General features: G+C 38.0%; 1 long non-coding RNA gene across 1 annotated transcript in view; it reads left to right on the forward strand.

The window, feature by feature from the left end:
- Nucleotides 1-587: 587 nt before the first annotated feature.
- Nucleotides 588-18,481, forward strand: part of LOC141374831 (uncharacterized) — a 44,592-nt gene continuing 26,698 nt past the window's right edge. The window contains exon 1 of the long non-coding RNA XR_012381971.1: nucleotides 588-691. This is a non-coding gene — a long non-coding RNA (uncharacterized lncRNA). The remainder of the gene's footprint in view (nucleotides 692-18,481) is intronic.

Consider the following 18,481-nt stretch of genomic DNA (forward strand, 5'->3'; position numbering starts at 1 on the left):
GGTTCAACAGGCACCAGCTCTTTTGAATTCTTTTTGTGAGTTTAATATATTTGGCTATTATGAATCTTGTTCTCTTTTTGGGTGAAAAATATTAACAGGACATGCAAACTACAGTCGTCATTGATTTGCCTTCTGGCCCATGGCATATCCCAGGAAAAGAGCCAATTTCAATAAAATAAATAATATTGCCTTTTATAACACTTTACAAAATGTTTCTCTGTACACATTACTTACATCTCAAGGAAATTCTGAAACATAGCTATTATTATTTGAGTTTAAAAGTTTAAGAAATTGAAGTTAGAGAGGTTTAATATGCTGCCCAAGTTTTTAAAATTTGTATGTTTTTGGATAAATTTCAAGCATGTTTTGATAATACAGAACAGAATGTAAAGAGTGTGGTATAAAACTTATTAGACTCAGCCAGTGACAATACAAGATTTTAATTCAGCATATCCAGGGCAACATATAAAGGTCAGAAAAATTACTGTGGAGAATCAGGTGAGGTAACAATGAGAGAACTGTGGAATGATTGCATTCTTGTAACCAAGTGAGTCGGATGAGCCAAAAAGGCATTTGGAGCCTGAGCAATAGAACAGAGCCCATCTGGCTGCTAAGGCCTTTCCATGGCTTCCATTCCTGTGTAAGCCTAACCAGTAAAACTCAGAATCCTTAATAGCTAGACAATATTTGAGTAAGTAGATAACAGTCCCTATCTTTTTGTTTGTTTGTTTGTTTCACCCATTCAACACATATTAAAAGCCTATGTTGTATCAGGCATTACTCTAGATAATGGGGATATAGCAATGAACAAAACAGAAAAATTCTTGCCTTTGTGGAGCATACATCCTCAACAGAGCAATTAAATCATATAGTCTATAAGGAGTTAGTATGTACAATGGAGGCAAAAGTAGAACAGGGAAAAATGGGCATGGAGACGTGTGAATGGGTGACACAGCTTGAAACAGTTAAACTAGCCTGCACTGAGAGGGTTTACTCTGAAGGAGATGAGTCCTCTGGCTCTCTGGGGAAGAGCATTTCAGGCTGAGTGCCAAACCATGATGTGGAAGTGTGCCTATTGTGTTGTAGGGAGAGCAAGGAGGTCAAAGAGGCTTGAGACAGAGGTGGGGGAAGGACAGCACCTGAACTTAAACATGTCACTGGGCAACCAAGCCTGCTGGCCCTTTCCATTTACTGAGTGAAAAGGTGAATCTGCGGCAGCTTTTGAGAAGATGAGTCGCATAATTTTACTGATAAACTAACAGTGTCATATTAGCTGCTGTTTTGAGAATTGCCGAGGAAAGTAAGGATAGAAAAAGGGGAAATGAGTTAGAAGGCTTTGGCAAAAATCTGCGTAAGAGATACCTGTGGCATGGATGAGGATAATTGCAATAATGTTTATGAGAAGTGGTCATAGTCTATATACATTTATGATAATAGACCAATGAAATGGATTTTTGGACTATTATTTCTTAAAACATTTACATTCCATTTTTTGTTAAATCACTTGCATACATATTTGTTAAGGATGGTTGCATATTTTAATTTCTATGTCAAATGGTGGTATTGTAGGTAATCTGTGAAGAACTTGTGAGATAAACTTTTTTGGTTATTTAAAGGTAAATGGAGGGCTTTTAAGAGAGTTTGCAGAGGATCCACTATGATATGAATAAAGGCATAAAGCCATCAGTCTGTGATAATTCTATTTTCTGATTATGGGTAGTGTGTTTATAAAATATAGAAAGGGAAGCACGTGGGAGTAGTCAATAGATACAATGGATTATGGATTATGAGGCCAAAGCCTCTATGCCCATCTGAAAATTGTTCATTAATATTATGTCCTCCCTTCCCCTATGCGCCTCTGTCTTGTTTCTTAAATTCATCATATCAGTGAGATCATATGATATTTGTCTTTCTCTGATTGACTTATTTTGCTTAGCATAATACCCTCTAGTTCCATCCACGTTGTTGCACATGGCAAGATTTCAGGGGTTTTTTTTTGATGGTTGCATAATATTCTTGTGTGTGTGTGTGTGTGTGTGTGTGTGTGTGTGTGTGTGTGTGTACACACCACATCTTCTTCATCCATTCATTGGTTGATGGACCTCTTGGCTCTTTCCATAGTTTGGCTATTGTGGACATTGCTGCTATAAACATCAGGGTGCACGTACCCCTTCAGATCCCTACATTTGTATCTTTGGGGTAAATACCCAATAGTGCAATTGCTGGGTCATAGGGTAGCTCCATTTTCAACTTTTTGAGGAACCTCCATACTGTTTTCCAGAGTGGCTGCACCAGCTTGCATTCCCACCAACAGGGTAGGAGGGTTCCCCTTTCTCTGCATCCTTGCCAACACTATGGCTTTTTGTAGTTTATTCCAGTTTTCCATAATCAAGGGAAATTGGATAAAAAAACAAAACAAACAAAAAACAATAGGATGTTCAACTCCATTTTGTCATTTTAAAGTAAACATTTTTTTTTCTGAATTAATCTTGGTATGGTCATAAAATAACTTGATATTTAAAAAGGTTATGTAATGTAGGAAAAATGCAATGCTTGATAAGCTCCTCTGGATTAATAGAAATCTTTATATTGAACAACTGTGTCTACGACTTTCCATAAAGTTCCAGTGGTGTCAAAACCAAGGAGTGGGTTGGGAGGGAATGCTTCCTCTTCCACATAAGTTCCATCATCCCCTCCCACCCCAAGCACTAAAATGTAATCTATAAGCTTAGTAAAAACAGCTTGTCTGCTGTGCAAATATAACTTCAAAAAATGTTCCTTCTCCCAGATTTCTAAACTAATTGCCTTGCCAGCCTCCTTCTATATAGACTTCCAATAATCCTAACTTACTATAATTCTTCTGATTTGGAAAGAATATGTCTTAGAGCTGGTCCATGACCACATTTATTATAGGGATTTGGGGAGATTTATCTCAGATGGTTCTTAAAAGTAATTTACAAGTGGCCTTTGATTGTTATTTCCAACAGAGGAAACCGGGTATTTCCTGCTTTATTTTCTTTTTAAGATTTTATTTATTTGACAGAGAGAGACAGTGAGAGAGGGAACACAAGCAGGGGGAGTGGGAGAGGGAGAAGCAGGCTTCCTGCGAGGCAGGGAGCCTGATGCAGGGCTCGATCCCAGGACCCTGGGATCATGACCTGAGCCAAGGCAGACGCTTAACGACTGAGCCACCCAGGCGCCCCATCCTGCTTTAAATTAATAAGAGAAAAGGTCAGATTTGCTGTTTCAAGCTTCCCTTCTCTTCTGCTTCTTTTAGAACTTTATTATCAACCATAAAGATAAAGAAAAGTACTGTAGTTTGACGACACAAGTCTGTGTAAAATCTCCACACTTTTTTTTTTCTGCCTGCTGAACTCTTAAATTTTAGTTCTATCTTATTTAAAACCAGATGTTTCCTCTACCCTTTTTTTGTAGGTGTTTTTTAGAGAACCTGATATTTTGTTCAAAACATTTTCTTTCACTTTTGTACAAAACATAGAAACATTTTAAAGCCTGAATGCCTCTATTTGACAAGATTATACTAACCATAAATTATTCTCTGCCCTTGTGCTAGGCACCAGATATTATTAATATTTAAGAAACTATTTAACATCAAAGTTTGAATAAAAGATGATATCTTAAGGCAAAGAATCATAGAGTAAATAAGAGATACAGGCATATAGGGTAAGGGAAATCACAGGAGAATAGTAGAGTTCAGTTTTAAATTGGCCCTAAGACCTGAATTATCTACAAGGCAATTTCTTTATGTCAAACTCAGTCGAGGCCAAAGCCCACTCTTAATAGGAAATTTTTTTATTAGTCTCATGGAGCAATAATTGATATCTATCATTGTATGAGGAAAATTATGCAATGATACTTTGATTTACATATGTTGGAAAATGATTACCACAATAGTTTCAGCTAACACCTGTCTCTTCATATAGATACAACAAAACAAAAGGAAAGAAAAAAGAAAAAAGTTCTCCTTGTGATGAGAACTCTTAAGATTTACTCTCTTGACAACTTTTCTATGTATCATATAGCAGTTATAGCTACAGTCATCATGCTGGACATCACAGCCCTAGTAAGTTGACCCTTGAACAGCATGGGTTTGAACTGTGGAAGTCCACTTACAGAAGGAGTTTTTTATTGACAGTCCAGCACTGTAAATTTATTCTCTTCCTTGTGTTTTCTTAATGATATTTTCTTTTCTCTAGCTTACTCTATTGTAAGAATACAGTATATAATATGTATTCCATACAAAATATGTGTTAATTGACTATATTATCAGTAAAACTTCTGGTGAACAATAGGCTATTAATAGTTAAGATTTTTTGGGAGTTAAAAGTTATACGCAGATGTTTGTGTGGGGGTTTGACACTCCTAACCCCCATGTTGTTCAAGGGTCAACTGTACTTATTTATCTTATAAATGGACATCTGTACTTTTTGACCACCTTCCTCCATTTTCCCGTCTCCCCAACTTCTGCCTTTGGTAACCACAAGTCTGATCTCTTTTTCTATGAGGGTTTTTTTTTTTTTGCATTCTATATATAAGTGAAATCATACAGTATTTGTCTTTTCTCTGTCTGACTTATGTCACTTAGCATAATGCCTTCAAGGTCCATCAATGTTGTAGCAGCATGGTAGGATTTCCTTGAGGAACCAATTTTCTTTTAAAGATTTTATTTATTTATTTGAGAGAGAGAGAATGAGACATAGACAGCATGAGAGGGAAGAGGGTCAGAGGGAGAAGCAGACTCCCTGTTGAGCAGGGAGCCCGATGTGGGACTCGATCCCGGGACTCCAGGATCATGACCTGAGCCGAAGGCAATCGCTTAACCAACTGAGCCACCCAGGTGCCCAAGGAGGAACCTATTTTTGATGGTCACCTAAAATTTATAATTTTGTTTTATAATTCTGTGATTTCTCCTCCTGGAGGAATGATCTTGTTCCCTTTATCATATCCAAAGAAGAGACTGGGGTCAGTTCCAACCCTGCATTGCATCTCATGCATATGCTTTGAGAATATTAAATAGTTACCTTCTACAGAACATAAAAAAAAAAGTTAACGCTTGCCACTTTAGTCAAAGAAACACAAACCACAGCAGTAGCTAGAATTTTATATTCCAGATGGTGATGAATTACAACTTTCCTATATACCTATAAAGCATCAATTATGCAAAACAAGTGTTTTCTCTTAATTGTTTTTCTCAGGAATTTTTAATATCAATAGAAACATTATAAAACAAGCTTTGTTTTGAATCTGAAAACTCTTTAATTGTGGCTAAATATTTGTATCTGTATCTATATATCTATACCTTATAGACTGTCTATTTGGAATGCTGCTGTAGAACTATTCAGCAAAATTGAAAATTTTGTAGCCTTAGTTTTCTACATTGTAATATTGAAGAAATTTATTACCAATTGTGGTATTTATCTAGGTTATGCAATCTAGGACAAATTTAATGCTTTATAAGTTCTGCATATATATTTTATTTCATACAATGTTAGAATAAAATAATTCCTACTTGTACCAAAAGCTGTTATGATAGTCTCTTCTATATATCTCCTACTGTTTCCCCGCCAAAACATCGTAATGAAACACTTTAACTTTGTAGACAGTGAGAGCAAAAGCATCAAAATTGGAATGAAAAGATCTCTAAGCCCTAATAAAATATGCATATCATTCAAACTCTACATTAATTTCTTCTCTCCTCCTGTTACAGTGGAGGAAGTACTTCTCCCATTTAAGTTCAACTTTTACAAGAAGACATTCAGGAGGCATTCAGTAAACATTATTTAGATAAATAAATTATTAGGTAAATGAATGAATGAATGAGTGAATGAATATTCTCTTTTATTTTTAAGAAACTTACATTATCAGCTGTCCTTAACTCTCTTATAAGTCCATCCCTCTGTTTCTTTTTGCTCCCTTCCATTAGCATTTGTTGAATCTTTAAGATTCTAAGAGGGAAGGAAAATCAAAACCATACCAAAACAAAACAACCTTTTGCCCATGTACACCTCTATTAACAGCTCTCTTTCTTCTCCATCAAAATAAAAATTCTCAAGTGTTTTCCATGTTCTTACATTTGACTCACTTCCCAGACTATACCAATATGGTTCCTGTCCTCAATTCTCTGTTGAAGGCATTTTTCCAAAGGTCGACAATATATAGCCAAATAACAAATATATCCAAATTAAACACTCCCTTTCACTGGTCATTATAATTGATCACTCTGCAAATATTTGACATTGATGATTTACTAAGAAATACATACTCTTGTCCATGTTACTACATTGTATTCAATTCTTCATCTCTTTGGCTGCTCCTTTACCACATCTTTTATTTAATCAAAATCATTAAAGGGGCACCTGGGTGGCTCAGTGTTGTGTCCAACTCTTGATTTCAGCGCAGGTCATAATCTTAGGTTTGTGAGATGGAGCCCCGTGTAGGGCTCTGTGCTCAGCACAGAGTCTGCTTAAGATTCTTTTTCCCTCTCCCTCTGCTCCTCCCCCTGCTTGTGCTCTTGAGTGTGCTCTCTAAATCAACCAGTCAATAAATAAAATCTTTAAAAAAATGTTAAATATTGGAAAGTTTCAGGGATCTATCTCGATTATCTTTCTTCTTAGAACCTGCTGTTTCTCTAGGTGAGGGTTTCTCAATCTTGGCACTATTGACATTTTGAACTAGATGGTTGTTTTTTTGTGGGGGGCTGTTCTGTGTATTTGAGGATGTTTAACAGCCCTGTCTTCCTCCTACTTGTGGTAACTAAAAACATCTACTTTGTCAAATGTGTTCTCAGAGGCAAAATCACCCCAGTGGAGAACCACTGTTCTAGGTGATCTCATTGTTTACATGGTTTCTTTTGACTTGTACCCATCCTATATTCAATTCTCAAGACATTTGGTCAAACACCATCTCAGCCACCTTGTTGGTAGGCATCATATTTAATTATTTAAAAGGTTTGAAATTAAGCTAATTATTCCCCACCATGATACTTGCCCCTCTTTATTTGTGAGCCTCACCAAATGAGCCCATCTAAGTACTTGTGGCAGAAACATTGGATTCAATGCCTGATTAAAAAGTAATCACAACATGGATGGACCTGGTGGTATGCTAAATGAAATGAGTCAGAATGAGAAAGCCAAACATCATATGATTTTACTTATGTGTGGAATCTAAAAAATAAAACTAATGAAAAACCAAAAAAAAAAAAGGAAGGAAAGAAAGAAAGAAAGAAAGAAAGAAAGAAAGAAAGAAAGAAAGAAAGAAAGAAAGAAAGAAAGAAAGAAAGAAAGAAAAGAAAGGAAACAGACTCTTCCGAGAGAACAGACTGATGGGTTGCTAGAGTGGAGGTGGATAGAGGGATGGGTGAAATAGATTAAGGGGATTAAGAAGTACAAACTTCCAGTTATTAAATAAATAAGTTATGGAGATTTAAAGTACAACATAGGGAATATAGTCAATAATATTGTAATAACATTGTTTGGTGACAGATGATGACCACACTATTGTGGTGAGCACTGAGTAATGTATAGAACTGTTGAATCAGTGGGTTGTACACCTGAAACTAATATAATATTGTATATTGATTATACCTCAGTAAAAAGATGTTAAAAATAAAAAAAATACTGTTTCCTGTTGATTGTCACTCTAAAATCTCTCTTAAACCCGACCATTTCTCTCTTTCTATTGACACCTCTCTTACCCAGGCCACCATCTTATCTAGCTTCAGACACTGCAGCAGTCCCTTTAGACATTCCTCTGCCTTTTTTATTTTTTAAAAAGATTTTATTTATTTGAGGGAGAAACAGCATGAGAGGGGAGAGGGTTAGAGGGAGAAGCAGGCTCCCCGCTAAGCCGGTAGCCCAACGTGGGACTCGATCCCAGGACCCTGGGATCATGACCTGAGCTGAAGGCAGTTGCTTAACCAACTGAGCCACCCAGGTGCCCCATTCCTCTGCCTTTTAAATCTGTTCTCTCTGTTACGTCGAAACAGTCTTCTAAAAACAAATATAATCATGCCACTCTGCTGCTTAAATTTATTTTTAGTTTTCCTATTATCTATACAATAAAAAACATGAACTATTTCTAAGCCAGTAGGATGTGGTCCCTGCTAACTTCTCATTCTCATTTTCCCTACTCTCCCACTTACTGTCTGCTTGAGCTTTATTGTCCTTCTATCATTTTACTCAGTGTACCATACTCTTTCTTGGCTCAGGAATATTTTCTAAAATGTCATTCTACTCCCAACTTTGGGCCAACTAATGATCTCAACTTGGTTCACCTGTGTGATAGGCAGACTAGGGTCTCCCCATAATGGCCACATCCTAATTACTAAAACCTCTGAATATGCTAGTATTTGGCAACAGGGAATTAAGGTTGCTAATCAGCTGACCCTAGCTAAGGAGAGTACCCTGGAGTATCCAGGTGCACCTGATGTAATCATGATCCCATAAAAGTAGAAGGAGGAAGACAGGCTCAGAGTTATTGTGAGAAGAGCTCAGGCCCTCATTGCTGGGCTTGCAAAATGAAGGGACCTATAAGCCAAGGAATGTAGGTAGCCCTTAGAAGATGGTGAAAGCAAGAAAAGGAGTTCTCCCTTAGAGCCTCCAGAAGGAGTGGAGTCCTGCCAACATCTTGATTTCAGCTCCTGAGATCCACAGGAGAAGTCTGACCTACAAAACTGTAAGATAACAAATTTTTATTTTTTTTAACCATTAAGTTTTTGTCATGATTTGTTACAAAACTAATAGGAAACATACAACCTGTTTATCATAATTTGTTTTTCTTCACAGCTGCTTTATACTTTTAGTTACATATTCATTTTGTTCTTGTTCACTGATATTTCTGAAACGTTTGTGCACTTGGTGAATATTTATAGAATGAAGAAACAAATGAAGGAATAATTTGGTTTATGGTCTCATTTTGCCACTAATTCATATGTAAATTTCTGTCTCTTATATTTCATTGACTTATGGAAAAAACAAAACAGAAAACCATGTTCTAGCTATCACTATTATTTGGAACACTTATTTTGTTCTCTGTAAAAATATGTTTTAAGATTACTTGAAAATTGATTTGTGAAACCTATCTTTTATAGGTGGGCTTTCAAGACAGGAAAATGTTAAGGCAAATTTGACCTGTATTATTTTAACAGAATTTCTGAATTAAAAACTGTTAAGCCAGATACTGGAGAACTGAAAAGTCTAAAAGGAAAAACTCTGGTGTCTCTGAGGTAATAACTGCAGGTAGCAGCTACGGCATCCAGGACCGGCAGAACAAATAGAAGTGGTTGGGATTATAATTAAGAAACTTGGAGGAAAAGACTCCTGGAGCTGACCTCTGACCCATGAGGAGGGCCTTGGGTGGTGTGGGGTCTCTGAGGTTGGAGAAGGGACTGTGGGATCGGACCCGGACCTCTGAGACCGCGTTGCTGAATAGCTGATGCCGATCTCTAAGGGGGCACGAGGATACTGGTTCTGGGATTGTTGGAAAACAGTGAAACTAGAGTCTGCTGCTGCTACCGGACCAGTTACTATTGCCTGGATGGGAAGTATTTCTGGGGAATCACTGATGGAAACAGGAAGGAGCCAGTCCCTCCCCATCTGTGTGCCACACTCCAGTTACCCATCTTGTCAGAGCCTGGCATAGAGGCTCTTTTTATGGCAAAATCCTGCTATGCAGTTAACTCCAACATCACAGAGGTTATAAAAGGCTGGATCTGACAATGGCTTAATAAGCAGCAGAACAATTTCTAGGTACAAGTAAATCAGAATGAGTGCGATAAGATTCTAGATATTCTCTCGATATAATTCTGATAGTTTGTTAGGGAACCTATGAAACCCTCTGCTACAACAGGTATACTCCTGTACTGTAATGGACAGTTTGGCCAGGCATGGAGTGCTCACCACAGATGCACCTTTCTAAAGTCTGTGTTTACTGTTACCATGAATGCTCTGAGGCAGTGCAGGTGCCATGTTCGGCTGGGGGTTAAAAATTTTTCCCCACTGTTGGTCCTAAATTTTGTCCCTTTTCTCTTTTTTCCTTGAAGTTTCAGTATTTTTTTTTTTTTGGGGGGGAAAAAAAAAAGGGGTTTTTGTTTTTTTTTTTTTTACACTGTTTTAGTTTGGTGTCTAAAGCACTTGCTGCCATAGCAATTATTCTGAATCCAGAATCCGCTCTTCCTACAAGATACTGGACTTTGTCTTACTGTGGGCAAATGTTCTCATTTTGTTCTCTTCAGGTTCTGTGCTTCCTTATGGAAAATTTTAGTTAACCATGTTTCAAAACTATAACTGTCCATTCGTCTAACAAGTATCTTCATGCTGTAAGTCTTAGCCCTTTAAAATATTTCCTTAGGATAAGTCTCTTAGAGCTTTAAGTTTTGTTGACTGTTTTAAAAATTTCTCTACTCCTGCCATTTTAATTTTTATGTGCTTTTTCTCTTATTTTTTTCCTGTATTTGTCTTATTTCTACCTTTTTTCTTTGAATTCCATAGATGGGACACAGTGTATAGTTTTTTTTTTTTTTTTACAAACAATTGTACTAAGTATGAAGGACTAAGTTGGCAGTACTCACAGGAGTAACTCCTATCCCATGACCCCCAATCCCAGAGAATAATACCCTTGCTGTCTTATTCTTTCCTTCCATGAACAGTCCTTCCTTCTTCCTGGGTGCCTCATTTCCTTTTGTTGCCTGCTTCTCACAATGCCAGAGCCACTCAATCTAGTCCCATTAGCACCTCAGGTGAACTTTATCAGAAGATTCAGCTGGACTCTTTGATCTCAGTGGCATAGGGACTAGTGAAGGGGTGTTCTGATTTCAAGGGAGGATGATTATGTCAAAGGTCACTATACGAGGTGAAATCACCTGTGTTCAAAATGATCCTAGAAAATTCTTCAGGAAGAATTGGTAGAGATGAATTAATATCTCCAATATAGTCATTGGTTGGTTTCTTATGTCAGACATCACTGTTAGCTGAACACCAGTAAAAGGATTAGGCATAAGGCATGCAGTTAGAAACCTAACAACATTTAAAAATAATTATCTTAAACAATGGCATTGAAATCTGTATGTCAAAATGATCACACCATGAGAGGCATGCAGTGAATGGACCGTTGAAATTAATTAATTAATTTAAATTCAATTAGCCAACACACAGTACATCATTAGTTTTTGATAGTGTTCAGTGATTCATTAGTTGCATATATCAGTGCTCATCACATCACATGCCATCCTTAATGCCCATCACCCAGTTACCCCACCCCCCATCCACCTCCCCTTCCACAGCCCTCAGTTTCCCCAGAGTCAAGAGTCTCTCATGGTTTGTCTCCCTCTCTGATTTCTTCCTATTCAGTTTTCCCTCCCTTCAGCTATGATCCTCTGTGGTATTTCTTATATTACATATGAGTGAAACCATATGATAATTGTTTTTCTGATTGACTTGTTTCACTTAGCATAAATGAGCATCTGATCTGTAATAGTATATAAACAAAATGATACCTTCGCAATTATTTACAGTAAGGCTTGATGTCCAGTGGTCCAATATACCCAGAGATTTTTCTCATCCTTTGGAAAGGGCTATGCTAACCTCTAAGATGGAGTTAATCAGGCACTGTGAGCCTGGGGCAGGACAGGAGCCTTTTGACAACTTAGTCACCTGTACTCCCCACCTATTCAGAGATTAAATGGTGGGTTAGAATAGTCCTTGGCTTCCTTTGCTCCTGCTCTAGCATGGTTTTCTAACAGGCTGTTGACTTCCCAGTTAGTGCAGAGAGGTAGGAATCTGATTCCAGGATGATGGGAAATATAAAACTTCATTAGGCAGTTACTTGGACTTCCTCAAGTTAAAAACACACACCTGAGCTCCTTAACCACCATCTGTTTCCCAAAGGGTTCTAAGGACTTTGGAGAGAAGCACAGAGCACCAAATAATTTCATCTCTCAAGGATTCTAGATAAGTCAAAAGTGCAGAGACTGCAGGAGCTTTGGCTGCTTTCCCTGAAGTTTGCCAGAGCCACCTCCTGTGATAATTTGAAGCAGCTGCTGTTCTTGTCTTATCCACACTGAAGTCACAGTACAGGTGATAGGGCATTTCAGTGAAAAGCTGAGACTTAGCAGCAGCTGGGGCAGGTGGATTAGTCCTGGTTTGACTTTTACTACAGAAAATCTTTTCAACACTTTTTACTCCAATCTCCTTATTGCTACCCTCCCCCACCCTGAAATAATTCATCAATTTAAGCTGATTGGAATCAAAGACAAATGGAACTATAGTCATGTTCTGAGGTTTGCAGGGAAAGGGCCTCTCTAGAAAAGGAAGGGGGTTTAAAATTTAGGAAGCATATGAGAAAGAGGAGCTGTGGCTATTCAACTTCCTCACATAACCTTTTCCATGAATAAGGCCTATTAAACTGACTGGATCTTGAAAAGGCCCCTTTCATTTTTTTTTTTTTTTTATGGCTTCCTTTAACAAAGAGCAAATGCCACAGACAAACCAACAAAACGCTGGGTTGGCTACTACCTTTAAAGGTCATTTGAAGTAGAGTACCATATTCCTCAAAACTAAAGTGACCTATTCACCTTAATGCTCCTGGGAAATGTCAAGCACAAAGAATGAGTATACAGGTACTCGAGCTATTATCTTTGCAATTTTTTAAACAACAACGTGTATTTAAAAAATCCATCATGGAACAAAAAATGAAGTCATTCTCTACTTGGGGTATAAGAATTTGGCGGTGGTGATGGTATGGTGGGGACTGGGGAGTGGGAGGGGCCAGTAATGCTTTCTTGAAGTAATTGTAACCTTTAGGAACTTAATGTCAGATAACAGTGGGAATTGAAATAAAAAGAACCTCACTTGGAAAAAATTTATATATATATACATATGTGTATATATATATAAATCTTGTAGACCTTTAAAATTAAGATGACTATTTACTTTCTCTATTTTGTCCATCTATGGACAATATTGGGGAATGAATGAGATTCATATTTGTTTTCCTCCTGTTAGCTTCTTCTAGACTTCTAGACAAGCTTTTTAGGTCATGAATTCCCCCCCAAAATTCAACTACCCATTCCTATGAAAATGAGAAATGTAACTGGTAAGTTTTCTGCACTCAAACTTTGCCATTTCCAGTAGGATTTTTTAAAATTTTTTTATTATGGTAATCACCATACATTACATCATTAGTTTTTGATGTAGTGTTCCATGATTCATTGTTTGTGCATAACACCCAGTGCTCCACGCAGAACGTGCCCTCTTTAATACCCATCACCGGGCTAACCCATCCCCCCACCCCCTCCCCTCTAGAAGCCTCAGTTTGTTTTTCAGAGTCCATAGTCTCTCATGGTTCGTCTCCCCCTCCGACTTACTCCCCTTCATTCTTCCCCTCCTGCTATCTTCTTTTTTTTCTTAACATATTGCATTATGTTTCAGAGGTACAGATCTGTGATTCAACAGTCTTGCACAATTCACAGCGCTCACCATAGCAAATACCCTCCCCAGTGTCTATCACCCAGCCACCCCGTCCCTCCCACCCCTGACCACTCCAGCAACCCTCAGTTTGTTTCCTGAGATTAAGTATTCCTCATATCAGTGAGGTCATATGATACATGTCTTTCTCTGATTGACTTATTTCACTCAGCATAACACCCTCCAGTTCCAACCACGTTGCTGCAAATGGTAAGATCTCATTCCTTTTGGTGGCTGCATAATATTCCATTGTGTATATATACCACTTCTTTATCCATTCATCTGTCGATGGACATCTTGGCTCTTTCCACAGTTTGGCTATTGTGGACATTGCTGCTATAAACATCGGGGTGCACGTACCCCTTTGGATCCCTACATTTGTATCTTTGTGGTAGAGACCCAGTAGTGCAATTGCTGGATCATATGGTAGCTCTATTTTCAACTGTTTGAGGAACCTCCATACTGTTTTCCAGAGTGGTTGCACCAGCTTGCATTCCCACCAACGGTGTAGGAGGGTTCCCCTTTCTCCACATCCCCGCCAACATGTGTCATTTCCTGACTTGTTAATTTTTGCCATTCTGACGCGTGTGAGGTGGTATCTCATTGAGGCTTTGATTTGGATTTCCCTGATGCCAAGCAATGTTGAGCACTTTTTCATGTGTCTGTTGGCCATTTGGATGTCTGCTTTGGAGAAATGTCTGTTCATGTCGTCTGCTCATTTCTTGATTGAATTATTTGTTCTTTGGGTGTTGAGTTTGATAACTTCTTTATAGATTTTGGATACTAGCCCTTTATCTGATATGTCATTTGCAAATATTTTCTCCCATTCTGTTGGTTTCCTTTGGTTTTGTTGACTGTTTCTTTTGCTGTGCAAAATCTTTTTATCTTGATGAAATCCCAATAGTTCATTTTTGCTCTTCCCTTGACTTTGGTGATGTTTCTAGGAAGAAGTTGCTGCGGCTGAGGTCGAAGAGGTTGCTACCTGTGTTCTCCTTTAGGATTTTGATGGACTCCTGTCTCACATCTAGGTCTTTCAACCATTTTGAGTCTACTTTTGTGTGTGGTGTAAGGAAATGGTCCAGTTTCATTCTTCTGCATGTGGCTGTCCAATTTTCCCAACACCATTTGTTGAAGAGACTGTCTTTTTTCCATTGGACATTCTTTCCTGCTCTTTTGAAGATGAGTTCAGCATAGAGTTGAGGGTCCATTTCTGGGCTCTCGATTCTGTTCCATTGATCTATGTGTCTGTTTTTGTGCCAGTACCATACTGTCTTGATGATGACAGCTTTGTAATAGAGCTGGAAGTCCGGAATTGTGATGCCGCCAGCTTTGCTTTTCTTTTTCAAGATTCCTCTGACTATTCGGGATCTCTTCTGGTTCCATACAAATTTTAGGATTATTTGTTCCATTTCTTTAAAAAAGTGGATGGTATTTTGATGGGGATTGCATTGAATGTGTAGATTGCTCTAGGTAGCATTGACATCTTCACAATGTTTGTTCTTCCAATTTATGAGCATGGAACGTTTTTCCATTTCTTTGTGTCTTCTTCAATTTCTTTCATGAGTATTTTATAGTTTTGAGTCCAGATCTTTTGCCTCTTTGGTTAAATTTATTCCTAGGTATCTTATGATTTGGGGTGCAATTGTAAATGGGTTCGACTCCTTGATTTGTCTGTCTTCTGTCTTGTTCGTGTAGGAATGCCACTGCTTTCTGTGCATTGATTTTATATCCTGCCACTTTACTGAATTCCTGTATGAGTTCTAGCAGTTTTGGGGTGGAGTCTTTTGGGTTTTCCACATACAGTATCGTATCATCATCTGCAAAGAGTGAGAGTTTGACTTCTTCCTTGTCAATTTGGATGCCTTTGATTTCTTTTTGTTGTCTGATTGCTGTGGCTAGGACTTCTAATACTACGTTGAATAGCAGTGGTGAGAGTGGACATCCCTGCCGCATTCCTGACCTTAGGGGAAAAGCTCTCAGCTTTTCCCCATTGAGAATGATATTCGCTGTAGGTTTTTCATAGATGGCTTTCATGATATGAAGGTATGTATCCTCTATCCCTATACTCTGAAGACTTTTGATCAAGAAAGGATGCTGTACTTTGTCAAATGTTTTTTCTGCATCTATTGAGAGGATCATATGGTTCTTGTTCTTTTGTTAATGTATTGTATCACATTGATTTGCGGATGTTGAACCAATCTTGCAGCCCAGGGATAAATCCCACTTGGTCATGGTGAATAATCCTTTTAATGTACTGTTGGATCCTGTTGGCTAGTATTTTGGTGAGAATTTTTGCATCGATGTTCATCAAGGATATTGGTCTGTAATTCTTTTGGATGGGGTCTTTGTCTGGTTTTGGGATCAAGGTAATGGTGGCCTCATAAAATGAGTTTGGAAGTTTTCCTTCCATTTCTATTTTTTGGAACAGTTTCAGGAGAATAGGTATTAATTCTTTAAATGTTTGGTAGAATTCCCCCTCGGAAGCCATCTGGCCCTGGGCTTTTGTTTGTTGGGAGATTTTTGATGACTGCTTCAATTTCTTTAGGGGTTATAGGTCTGTTCAGGTTTTCAATTTTTCCTGGTTCAATTTTGGTAGTTGATACATCTCTAGGAATGCACCCATTTCTTCCAGGTTATCTAATTTGCTGGCATAGTTGCTCATAATATGTTCTTATAATTGTTTGTATGTCTTTGGTGTGGGTTGTGATCTCTCCTCTTTCATGATTTTGTTGATTTGGGTCATTTTTCTTTTGGATAAGTCTGGCCAGGGGCTTATCAATCTTATTAATTCTTTCAAAGAACCTGCTCCTAGTTTCATTGATCTGTTCTTTTGGTTTCTATTTCATTGATTTTTGCTCTGATCTTTATTTCTCTTCTCCTGCTGGGTTTAGGCTTTATTTGCTGTTCTTTCTCCAGCTCCTTTAGGTGTAGGGTTAGGTTGTGTATTTGAGACCTTTCTTGTTTCTTGAGAAAGGCTTGTATTGCTATAGACTTTCCTCTCAGGACTGCCTTTGCCATATCCCAAAGATTTTGAACAGTTGTGTTTTCATTTTCATTGGTTGCCATGAATTTTTAATTCTTCTTTAATTTCCTGGTTGACCCATTCATTCTTTAGTAGGATGCTCTTTAGCCTGCATGTATTTGAGTTCTTTCTGACTTTCCCCTTGTGATTGAGTTCTAGTTTCAAAGCATTGTGGTCTGTAAATATGCAGGGAATAATCCCAATCTTTTGGTACCAGTTGAGACCTGATTTGTGACCTAGGATGTGATCAATTCTGGAGAATGTTCCATGGGCACTAGAGAAGAATGTGTATTCTGTTGCTTTGGGATGGAATGTTCTGAATATGTCTGAAGTCCATTTGGTCCAGTGTGTCATTTAAAGTCTTTATTTCCTTGTTGATCTTTTGCTTAGATGATCTGTCCATTCAGTTAGGGGGGTGTTAAAGTCCCCCACTATTATTGTATTGTTGTCAATGTGTTTCTTTGCTTTTTGTTATTAATTGCCTTATATAATTGGCTGCTCCCATGTTAGGGGCATAGTTATTTACAATTGTTAGGTCTTCTTGTTGCATAGACCCTTTAAGTAGGATATAGTGTCCTTCTTCATCTCTTATTACAGTCTTTGTTTTAAAATCTAATATGTCTGATATAAGGATTGCCACCCCAGCTTTCTTTTGGTGTCCATTAGCATGGTAAATGGTTTTCCACTCACTTTCAATCTGGGGGTGTCTTTGGGTCTGAAATGAGTCTCTTACAGACAGCATATTGATAGGTCTTTTTTAATCCAATCTGATAGCCTGTGTCTTTTGATTGGGGCATTGAGCCCATTTACATTCAGGGTAACTATTGAAAGGTATGAATTTAGTGCCATTGTATTGCCTGTAAGGTGACTGTGACTGTATATTGTCTGTGTTCCTTTCTGATCTATGCTGCTTTTAGGCTCTCTCTGCTTAGAGCACCCCCTTCAATATTTCTTGGAGGGCTGGTTTCGTGTTTTGCAAATTCCTTTAGTTTTTATTTGTCCTGGAAACTTTTTCTCTCCTATTTTCAATGACAGCCTAGCTGGATCTAGTATTCTTGGCTGCATATTTTTCTCGTTTAGTGCTCTGAAGATGATATGCCAGTCCTTTCTGGCCTGCCAGGTCTCTGTGAATAGGTCTGTTGCCAATCTAATGTTTCTACCATTGTAGGTTACATATCTCTTCTCCCGAGCTCCTTTCAAGATTTTTCTTTGTCTCTGAGACTCGTACGTTTTACTATTAGATGTCGGGGTGTTGACCTATTTTTATTGATTTTTGAGAGGGGTTCTCTGCCTCCTGGATTTTGATGCCTGTTTTCTTCCCCACATTAGGGAAGTTCTCTGCTATAATTTGCTCCAATATACCTTCTGCCCCTCTCTTTCTTCTTCTGGGATCCCTATTATTCTAATGTTGTTTCGTCTTATCGTATCGCTTATCTCTCGAATTCTGCCCTCGTGATCCTGTAGTTGTTTATCTCTTTTTCTCAGCCTCTTTATTTTCCCTCATTTGCTCTTCTGTATCGCTGATTCTCTCTCCTGCCTCATTTATCCTAGCTGTTAGTGCCCCCATTTTTGATTGGACCTTATTAATAGGCTTTTTGATTTCGACTTGGTTAGATTTTAGTTCTTTTATTTCTGCAGAAAGGGTTTCTCTAATAACTTCCATGCTTTTTTCAAGCCCAGCTAGTATCTTTAAAGTCATGATTCTGAACTCTAGGTCCGACATCGTACTAATGTCCGTATTGAGTAGGTCCCTGGCAGACGGTTCTACCTCTTGTTCTTTTTGCTGAGGCGATTTTTTTTTCGTCTTGTCATTTTGTCCAGAGGAGAATAGATGAATGAGAGAACAAAATGCTAACAGGTTAACAATGTCCCCAGCAAATATACTCTATACAAATCAGAAAAGACCTGAAACCAGGGGAAAAGAAAGAGAAAGAAAGAAAAAAGAGAAAAAGATAAAAACAAACAAAAACAGAACAAA

The sequence above is a fragment of the Callorhinus ursinus genome, unplaced genomic scaffold (genome assembly GCF_003265705.2).
Source record: "Callorhinus ursinus isolate GAN/ISIS: 27379988/994484 unplaced genomic scaffold, GSC_fseal_2.0 scaffold22, whole genome shotgun sequence".
Taxonomy (NCBI): domain Eukaryota; kingdom Metazoa; phylum Chordata; class Mammalia; order Carnivora; family Otariidae; genus Callorhinus; species Callorhinus ursinus.